This window comes from Gadus morhua, chromosome 15 (assembly GCF_902167405.1).
Source record: "Gadus morhua chromosome 15, gadMor3.0, whole genome shotgun sequence".
Taxonomy (NCBI): domain Eukaryota; kingdom Metazoa; phylum Chordata; class Actinopteri; order Gadiformes; family Gadidae; genus Gadus; species Gadus morhua.
The window spans coordinates 2,907,076-2,916,169 of NC_044062.1; positions in this window are offsets into that span (position 1 = coordinate 2,907,076).

A 9,094-nucleotide genomic window follows, 5' to 3' on the forward strand; every position below is an offset into this window, starting at 1 on the left:
CCTCGGAGAGCTGAGCTCCAGAAGGTGGGGGTGTTTGTTGATTATGATGAGGGTCTGGTCTCCTTCTATGATGTGGAAGCCAGGGTTCATATCTACTCTGCTACTGGCTGCACCTTCACTGAGCCTCTCTATCCAATCCTCTGTCCAAGTTCACTTGAAGGAGGTAGAAACTCTGCCCCCCTGATCATCTCACCTGTCAATCAAACAGACTAGGACCTTTGTTTGATAATAAAATAATCAAACGACCAAAACAACTAATGTTGTTTCCTGAATTAGAATAGAATTAGAATCTCTACTATGTGAGATCTGAGAGATCTGCATTAATGTCTATTAATGATACTGCGGTCATTTAACGAGGAGAATATTTGTAAGAATTAACCCTGTAGTTGTGTCAAATATATATATATATATGTATATATTACACTCCATTTATGTGTCTGTTTTCCTTTATTTCTTTTACACGTTTAAAGATATACAATTTTTTACAGTTATATAGAACATGTTTAGAGGATTAACCTGTATAAATAATAATTTGAAAATTGAATGTATATCAGAATATTGAATGACAAAACAATTCAATGTTCTTACATTTTAATAAAAAGAAAAGGCAAATATTGTAATGTGTAGGCCTACATTATCATTGTGACGGATCATTTCAGGGGAATAGATACATTCTAGTCAAATAGTGTTCAGTATTAATACTGTTTCTGTAATAAAAAAAGTGTGATACAAAAAATAAAATTCTTTGTTTCTAAAACCCTAATTTTGATGATTTCGAGATTGATGGAACGTTTTAAATCATTGGAGAAATCTAAAAGTTTGTTGTTGATGAACCAGTAAATTAATCTCCAATATACAACAACCCACCATGTGTTAGACACTTACACAAAGGTCACAGTGACTACATGTAAAGATACTCCCCATGCGTGTGAGTACCCTGCCTTTTCTTGTCAGCTCTCCTCTCTCCATCCTCGCCTCTCCTCTCCTCTCCCCATCCTCTCCTCTCAATCCTCTCTTCTCATCCCCCTCCCTCTCTTTTCTCCTCCTCCTCCTCTCTTCTCCAGTTCATCTAGGATTGAGTTCATTATTGTCGTACATCACTCATTAAGTGATGTACGACAATGTCAAAGGTCACCCCATTTAGATTGCGTGCGTGCGTGCGTGCGTGCGTGCGTGCGTGCGTGCGTGCGTGCGTGCGTGTGTGTGTGTGTGTGTGTGTGTGCCATGCCTGTGAGTATACCTCCACAGTCTCCTGCAGCGTCATCACGGCCCTCTCCTTCTCCTGCAGTGTGAGAAGGTGAAATCCTCCCCCTTCTCACTTTCCCGCATTAGAGGAATTATTATTATTATTATTATATTGTGTGTGTGTGTATACATTAGATTGGGCTGGTATAGAATTGGTCCTCCGTCCCGGTAGGGGGCAGTATGCTAAGGGAGCTTAGGATCCAAGTATCAGGGAATAGCCCAGGGGGGTGTTGATAGAAACAGCTGTTTTGTAAATATCTTTAGGTTCTGCACAGGGTGTGGGTATATATGTATTTGGTGATTGTTTGTTTAGTATCATGTTTATTTAGTATTCACACAATGTACTTTCTGTTCAGTTATGTTGGATTGTTAGCTTTAGGGTAAATGTTCCCCCAGCTAATGGTCTGGCCCATATGGCCGTGATTGGTCCAATTACCATTTCCCTATTTAAGGGCCTTTTCATTTGGTGTTTGGGGCTGAAGGTGGTGCTGGCTTGACGTGAGGCCAGTACGAAAGGTTATGATATCCTATGTTATGTATCTTAGTTTTGTTTGCTGACCGATGCAGTAATTTCCTTTTCGTTTGGAACGTTGCTATATTTTTGTGTGAATGTTTTGGAGACATTAAGACTTCACTTTTTTCTTAGTCCTCTGTCCATTGCCCTCATTTTTGCCCACACTCGGAATTCCCAGTTTGCCGTATCCCAGATACGTGGGGCGACCACGCCGGTCCCTCACGTTTGGTGGCAGTGGTGGGATTTTTTTTTTCGACGCTTCTGAGAAACTGGAGGGACGAGGGGGAAGACGAGGACGCGGTGGAAGACGAGGACGAGGCCGAATCTGGCGACGAATAGAGCAGAGGCTGTCCAGAGGGGTTCTGCTGGAGATGGAGGAGGAAGACGGCCATGCTGAGGACCAGGCATCCGGCGGAGACCCGCCTGAGGAGTCGGACCTTGCCGCAGTGCGTAGGCTCTTCGAGCGGGAGGCGTCCAAGCAGGAGCAGCGCTGGAGGAGTGTCCAGATGCAGCTGAACCAGCTCAGGGAGGACGTTGAGGCTGATCGGAGGCCTTCGTCTGCACCAGATCCAGCACCAGCTCCGGCATTGGCACCTGCACCAGCACCTGCACCAGCAGCGCCCGTGACCTGGCCCAGGGCGGCCGTTCCCAGGCTGGAGGAGGATGACGACATTGAGCAGTACCTCATAACATTCGAGAGGTTAGCAATGGCTTATCGTTGGCCAAGAGAGGATTGGGCAGTCTTTCTAGTGCCCTACCTCACCGGAAAAGCACGCAGCGCCTATGTGGCAATGAATATGGATCATGCCACTGACTATAACCGAGTGAAGGAGGCCATCCTTCACAAGTATTCAATCAATGAGGAGGTTTAGCGGAGGAGGTTCCGCGAACCGGACATCAGACCTGGGGAGTCCCCCCGAGAGCTGTACACCCGCCTTAGGGATCTCTTTGAAAAGTGGATCAGGCCGGCGGATAAATCAGTCGAAGAAGTGGCAGAGGTGCTCATCCTGGAGCAGTTTCTCCGGACCCTGGCTCCAGACATCCGAATCTGGGTGAAAGAGCACCAACCCCAGAGTGGCCAGGGCGCAGCAGAGCTGGTGGAGAACTTCATGGCGGCGCGGAGAGGCCAGAAGAGTTACCGACAGGAGTCCTACTCTATTCCAGCAGCCCAAAGTAGGTCTGGGGGTTTTGGTCATGCGAGTGGTCCAAAGACTAATGAGCCCAATAGAGTGCCTGCCCAGAAGTCGTATACGTATGACAAGCCTAGAGTAGGACAAGGGCAGAAGCCCGGAGGGCCGGTGGTCTGCTTCTATTGCCGTGAGCAGGGTCATATTAAGCCGGATTGTCCCAAATTGAAGCCTAGACTCTCTGGCCATAGCTGTATCCCGAGATCAGGGGAGGGTGATACAGGTTTTGGGGGAAGACTGCAGACTACCACTGTCCTAGTTAATGGGAAGGAAGCCACTGCCCTGTTAGACACCGGAAGTACCCAGACACTAGTGCAGCCCCACCTAGTGAAGGCAAGGGATTTTGTGCAGGGTAGGAACCTCAGGATTCTATGTGTTAATGGGGATGAACATGAGTACCCCACAGCTGAAGTCTATCTGGAGGTCAGAGGGCAGGCGTACCAGATGATTGTTGGTGTGGTAGAGAGGCTGTGCCGTGCAGTCGTCATAGGCCAGGATATACTGGTTCTGCCAGAGCTGGTGCAGGCCAGCAAGCCAGTTAATGTGGTGGTCACCCGGTCCCAGAGCCGAGCAGGGGCTCCTGGAGAAGAGACAGAGGAGCCTGCTGAGCTAGCTACCCTAAGGGACATGCCTTTTGCAGAAGGAGAAATCGCTCCTCCTGCCAGAGTGAGGGGTAAAAAGACCCGCATGCAGGTCAGGCGGGATAGGCTAGTGGGCACGGTGGAGGGAAATGCTGAGTTACCACTTGCAGAACCAGATGCAGATTGGGGTGATATCTCAGTTAATTTTGAACAGTTACAGAGAGAGGATGAGAGTTTGTTAAAAGCTTATGGCAAGGTCAGGGAAGTTGGTGAGACCTCCACAGATGTACCTCCAGCTTTGTCGGGAGAGAGCTACCGGGTGAGAGAAGGGCTGTTGTACCATCAGCCAGGAGAGGGCAGGGCAGAGCAGCTGGTTGTGCCTAAACAGCTCAGAGAACGGGTGTTAGCTATGGGACATAAAATACCTTGGTCAGGCCACTTGAGTAACGCCAAGAGCTATGAAAGGATTGCAGCCAGGTTTTATTGGCCAGGGCTCTATATCGATGTGCAGCAGTATTGCAAAACCTGTCCCGAGTGCCAGGTAACTAGCAATAGGAGAACTAGCCCTTACCCACTACAGTCACTCCCTATAATAGAGGTTCCCTTTGCCCGCATAGCAATGGACCTTGTTGGACCCCTGGAAAGGACCAAAACAGGCTACAGGTATATATTAGTTATCTGCGACTATGCTACCCGCTACCCCGAGGCCTTCCCGCTGCGCAGGATTTCAGCCCGTCCAATAGCACAGGCCCTGTTGCAACTTTTTTCGAGGGTAGGAATTCCCCAGGAGGTCCTCACTGACCAGGGCACTGCATTCCTTTCAAAGACATTAAAGCAGGTGTACAGATTATTAGGCATTAAGGGCATTCGGACCACTCCTTACCACCCTCAGACAGATGGCCTTGTGGAGCGCTATAATCAAACGTTAAAGGGCATGTTGAGGAAGTTTGTGGCAGTCAATGGGAAGGACTGGGACCACTGGCTGCCCTACATGCTCTTTGCCTACCGGGAGGTTCCCCAGGCCTCCACTGGCTTTTCACCGTTTGAACTGCTCTATGGCCGACAGGTGAGAGGCCCGTTGGATGTGCTGAGAGAGGCATGGGCGGGACCTGAGACGCCCATGACCCAGAGCCTGGTAGCTCATGTCCTCGAAATGAGGAACAAGATGGAGGAGATGACTGAGCTAGTGCGGTCCAACATGGAGCAAGCCCAGTCACAACAAAAGACCTGGTATGACAAGTCTGCCAGGAAGAGGATCCTCCAACCGGGCCAGAAAGTTCTGCTTCTCCTGCCCACCTCAGAGAACAAGCTGCTTGCTAAGTGGCAAGGGCCTTACGAGGTGGTGCGGAAAATGGGTCCGGTGACCTACGAGATTAACCTCCCTGGCAGACGGAAACCCAGGCGGACCTTTCATGTCAACCTTCTGAAGGAGTGGCATGAGAGGCCACCGGAACTGCAGCTCAGGGTGCAGGCTGTGGCGGAGGAAGAGGAGTGTCCAGAGCAGTTCTTCCCCATCAGCCAGCAGTCCTCCCCCCTGGACCTGTCTCACCTGACCTCCCGCCAGCAGAAGGAGCTAGCGGGGATTCTGCCTCCTGGCCTTTTCCAAGAAAGGCCGGGGTTCACGACCATTGTGGAACACTCCATTCCTCTCAAAGACACTACCCCTGTGCGCAAACGGATGTACCGGGTTCCTGAGCGTCTCCTGCCGTGCCTCAAAGCCGAGGTGGAGGAGATGTTGGCTTTGGGGGTGATTGAGAGGTCCTCCAGTGAGTGGAGTAACCCGGTGGTGCTAGTGCCCAAGAAGGATGGCACTATGCGCTTTTGTATTGACTTCCGCCAGGTGAATGCCCAATCACACTTTGACGCTTACCCAATGCCCCGGCTCGAGGACTTGATTGAGCTCCTGGGCAAAGCGTCCTTCATCACTACCCTGGATTTATGCAAGGGCTACTGGCAGGTGCCCTTGGCCAAGGAGGCCAGGCATTGCTCAGCCTTTCGGACCCCACAGGGGCTTTTCCAGTTTCTGGTAATGCCCTTTGGCCTGCAGGGGGCACCAGCCAGTTTCCAGCGACTGATGGATATCGTCTTGGCGGGCACAGACGGCTTTGCGGCTGCCTACCTGGACGACATTGTGGTGTACAGCGTCACCTGGGAAGACCATCTGCGGCACCTCGATGATGTGCTGCAGCGCATCCAGCGGGCGGGGCTGACCATCCACCCCCTCAAGTGTGCGATAGCCAAGGAGGAGGTGAAGTACCTTGGCCATATTCTAGGCCGGGGTGTGATTCGGCCACAAAAGGACAAGGTCCAGGCGGTACAGGAATGCCAGCGCCCCAAGACTCAGAAGGACGTGAGGTCGTTCCTGGGTCTGGTGGGCTGGTATCGCCGTTTTGTGCCAGACTTCGCCCGACGAGCAGCTCCCTTGACTGACCTGACCAGGAAGTCAGGCTTCGCCAAAATACAGTGGGGGGAGGAGCAGGAGCGGGCGTTCCTGGACTTAAAGGGGGCGCTCTGCAAGGATCCTGTGCTCCAGAGCCCGGACTTCGAACAGCACTTCACTGTCCAGACCGACGCATCTGGTGTTGGTCTTGGGGCAGTACTGCTTCAAGGGGAGGGGGACAACATGAAGCCTGTAGCTTATGTAAGCCGCAAGTTGTTCCCCAGGGAGACCAGGTATGCAGCAGTCGAGCTAGAGTGCCTAGCTGTCAAGTGGGCACTAGACACTTTGAAATACTACCTGCTGGGTAGAGACTTTACACTGGAGACTGATCACCGCGCCTTGCGGTGGTTGGGGAGCATGAAGGACTCCAATGCTCGCATCACCCGCTGGTTCTTGGCACTGCAGCCATTTCGTTTCACGGTGCAGTACCGAGCGGGAAGGCAGAATACAGTAGCAGACTTTTTGTCTCGCCATCCGGTTGGCGAAACTCCGGAGGTGGTGGGAAATGTGAGAAGGTGAAATCCTCCCCCTTCTCACTTTCCCGCATTAGAGGAATTATTATTATTATTATTATATTGTGTGTGTGTGTATACATTAGATTGGGCTGGTATAGAATTGGTCCTCCGTCCCGGTAGGGGGCAGTATGCTAAGGGAGCTTAGGATCCAAGTATCAGGGAATAGCCCAGGGGGGTGTTGATAGAAACAGCTGTTTTGTAAATATCTTTAGGTTCTGCACAGGGTGTGGGTATATATGTATTTGGTGATTGTTTGTTTAGTATCATGTTTATTTAGTATTCACACAATGTACTTTCTGTTCAGTTATGTTGGATTGTTAGCTTTAGGGTAAATGTTCCCCCAGCTAATGGTCTGGCCCATATGGCCGTGATTGGTCCAATTACCATTTCCCTATTTAAGGGCCTTTTCATTTGGTGTTTGGGGCTGAAGGTGGTGCTGGCTTGACGTGAGGCCAGTACGAAAGGTTATGATATCCTATGTTATGTATCTTAGTTTTGTTTGCTGACCGATGCAGTAATTTCCTTTTCGTTTGGAACGTTGCTATATTTTTGTGTGAATGTTTTGGAGACATTAAGACTTCACTTTTTTCTTAGTCCTCTGTCCATTGCCCTCATTTTTGCCCACACTCGGAATTCCCAGTTTGCCGTATCCCAGATACGTGGGGCGACCACGCCGGTCCCTCACATGCAGCATTAACCGGAGTGCAGGGTCCATCTCTGTGACGTCGCGCTCCAAGGCCTTGGGTTTGCTGTCGAGCAACAAAAGAAACCCCAAGCACTGACGTTAGCGGAGCTAGTTGTTCTCTTCTGACGTAAAGGGATTCTGTTCAGTAAATACCTGCCATTCACCGGGAACCTTTGGATTATTTTGCTGCCCTCCACGGCTTTCATCTGAGCCTGAATGAGGGCCTCCAGTACATGTGTTTCTGACGAGCACAGCAGACAAAGCCTCAGAAGAAGGCCCTGTCGCTGAGGGGGGAGGGGGAGTAAGAGCCGACGCATCCGGTCGTGATCCGGGGAGGGCAGAGGAAGAACAGAGCGGCACGGGAGAGCAGAGGAGGAAGCAGCGACAGAGGGCCGTGATGTGTCTGGTCTGGTCTGGGGTGCTGGTGACGTTGTTGTGCAATTAATTGTGCAATTATTGTAATTGCACAATTACAATAATTGTAATTGTGCAATTACAATTATTGTTTTTAATATTGTTGTGGATTATCTGTTGCCAGTCTACAGCCCATTTAGAACATTGGAAGCATATTCCTCCAATTTAAATGAAGTTAAGTTAAGTTAAGTTAAGGTATCCTTTATTCTCTTTCTCTGCTCTTGACCTGTCCGGGAGCTGGTGAACACACACACACAGAGGAGTGACCTTGTCCACACACACGGGAAGAAACTCCACAGACGAATTAACCCTGCCGTTGTGTAATATAACCCTTTATAAAGGGTTATATTACACTCCATTTATGTGTCTGTTTTCCCTTTGTTTATTTTACGCTTAAAAATATAAAAGATTAAAGATATAAAATTTGTTGCAGTTATGTAGAGCCAGCCCAGTCGCCAAAAGCATACGTTGACAGCGTACGTTTTAGTGAACACTGGATTACGTCGCATTTCAACATAAAATAGCGTGTTAAGCACACACACACACACGGACACACGCACACACACACACACACACACACAGACACAATGCATTTCGCTGCTAAAACAACAACTTGGGCTGCTTCTGGGTGGATTTTGAACGGGATGTGGGCAGGACGTCCTGCCCACATCCCGTTCAAAATGTTGAACGATGTTGATTTAACGAGGCAGGGTTATTTGAAACAATTTATTAAATAAATATTTGCGAGAGGTCATTCCATCTCCTGAGTTTGCTTCCTAATTATGTCGAGTGTACACCCCTACTGTCCACAAGTATCCCCCCCCCCCTTCCCCATATGGATTTGGATCATTGTTGCCACGTCCCAGTGGCGGTGGTGGTGTCATATATATGAAAGAGGGCATTCAATTATGATCAATTAGGAGGCCAAAGCCCTAAAGGAAGTGATGCAATAGGTGACAACATTTAAGCAAGCTGTACCTTGGCGTCTCTTATATATCAAAGGGGGTCTCAAAGGACGCACATACGCTTTAACCTGTGGCTCCAGCCATACAGGAAATGACTCAGCAAGTGCTCCATCTCGTTGCACCTCACCCAGCGGCTCGCTCGCTCGCTGAAGTTCTTCCCAGACCCACACCCTAGCCATCCAACATGCATATCTGAGAATCAGGCCTCTCTTTAACAATAACAAAAAGTCATGAGAGAAATACACATTAACTTTTTGTTCTCTCATAAGCGGCGTGGTGCCGGCTCCTTTTGACCTTTTGACCCCAGACTTCAAAAACGTGGCCACAGGCCAGCTGTGTCTACACACCTTAAGCCACAAATGTACAGCTCCATCACACAAAAAATGGGGACTAGAAACTAACCTCTGTCTTATGTACATTTACTGTACTGTTGGAGGTCACGACCCTTCTCCGGCCTTTTCGAGATAGCTAGAGATGCTAAAATGTTTACACACATTTCCCGGGGCCCCGAGAACGACATATCCAGGTTTGGGAGTTCTAGCCCTAAG